Raw genomic sequence first — 1,839 nt, forward strand, 5'->3', positions numbered from 1 at the left:
CAGTGTCTGACCAACTCTCTCCTTCAGGATGATCCAAAGCTCTCAGGGACTAAGTGATGAGTCAAGGAAGTTGGCCTCATCATGCAGGGAATGGCATTTCACATCCAAGGTCATTTGATTCAGACAAATTAACTTTTGTGTATTTCACCAACATTTGTTATTGTTATTATTTACCGTGATATAGGATCCTTCATAATAGCTTCCATAGTACTACCCACAGGAGAGCAACATCTGAAGGGGAATAGCATTCCTTCAACAGTCATACAACTTCCTTTTAAAAAGGAAATTTGGAGAATAAAATCTTGTTTGGAAGGTGCATTAGGATTTAGCAAAGCATTCTTGTTGTATCTCTTTGGATACTGTGTCATTCCCCTAACATATTAAATAAATGAAATCAAGCTGCATCATATTTGTTTGCTCTGGGAGAAAGGCATGGTAATCCCACTTTTGTGAATTTTACTTCAGGGAATTCTGTATTGCATGGATTTATCTGATACTGAATTGCTAAAATGAATAATAATCCAATTCCTCATTCACTTACTCTTTTCCATAAGCCTCTTGCTTCCTCACTACTCAGGTGTTGCCCAGCTCATCTCATTTTGTCGATGGTCACTAAAATCTCAGTGATTTTTTTGAGAAATGAGAGGTTAGGAAGAAAATTTTTGATTAACTATTCTGACTCTTGTTCCCTACTGAATTTTGGAGGAATTTTGATGAATCAATCTCTCTCTCTCCCTCTCTCTCTCTTTCTCTCTCTCTAACTCTATTCATCCATTGATTTAACTTGAAAGCAGACAGCTTTCCAGTTCAGTCTTGACTGTGAGATGGTGACCCTTCTTTTGTCCCAAATCTCTACCTAATATACAGCTGGCTGCCCAGGAAACAGGCAGGGTTTGCCAATCCCATATTCATCCTAAATCATTTGATGAGAATCCCCAAATCTCCCTGTATCAAATATAACTTTGATTCTGTGTCTGGCATTTTGAGCTTCCACTTGAGGGAGTCACTGCTCCCCACCTAGATAAGGTTTTCCTTCCTTGAGACCGGAATAACACATCAACGACTGTGAACACCTCTAGTCCTTTTGATTTCTATCTATAGTCACGTATCATGTTCTGTTTCCCGGACAGCATGAACCAGAAATTGTGCGTTTTTGGAAACAGATTATTCATAGGAAGGAATTAAAACACCCTGAGTTGTCAGCAGCCTAGTCAGTGCTTTGAACCCCCAGCTTTGTGCCAGTTCAGCTAAATCAAAGGGTAACTTCCCAGTCACCTGCTAGGGATGTTCACATCTCCTGGCGTGTACTTTTCACTGAATAACATCAGTGGAGTTAAACAGTTAAAATATCAGAGCCATGAAAAACAGCCCCCTTTTCTAGGGCTGTTCCCTTCCTCCAGGAGTAGTGAGCAAAGAGACAAATTAATAGCATGGATGGGAGCTGAAAGATATACGGTTTACTTGAGAAGAAAAATGAACATTCTTGCTCCTTGCTCTATGATAATTTATGAGGACAGCTGCACCACTAGTAAACTGCACCACAGTTTACCGAGAGTAAACGCCACTACACGTTAGCTGTGCCCTAAGGTGTGAGTCACTGAAGGCCACAGGGAGGAACAGGGACACTGGTCTTTCCCCTGGTTGCACCACTGAGCTCTTATCCTTAAACGAACTTTGTTTTTGACCAGCTCTGTAATTGTGATGGAAAACACCAGCTCCCTAGCAAGGCACAAGTCCTGGAGTTAGCAGCAGCAAGACAGGCCCTAATTGCTCCATTTACATAAAAGTGGAAACATACAACTTCTAAATATAAATCTCTGGCACATCGTGCCTTTTGCA

The sequence above is a fragment of the Sturnira hondurensis genome, unplaced genomic scaffold, assembly GCF_014824575.4.
Source record: "Sturnira hondurensis isolate 20B ecotype Veracruz unplaced genomic scaffold, ASM1482457v3 Scaffold0006464, whole genome shotgun sequence".
Classification (NCBI taxonomy): domain Eukaryota; kingdom Metazoa; phylum Chordata; class Mammalia; order Chiroptera; family Phyllostomidae; genus Sturnira; species Sturnira hondurensis.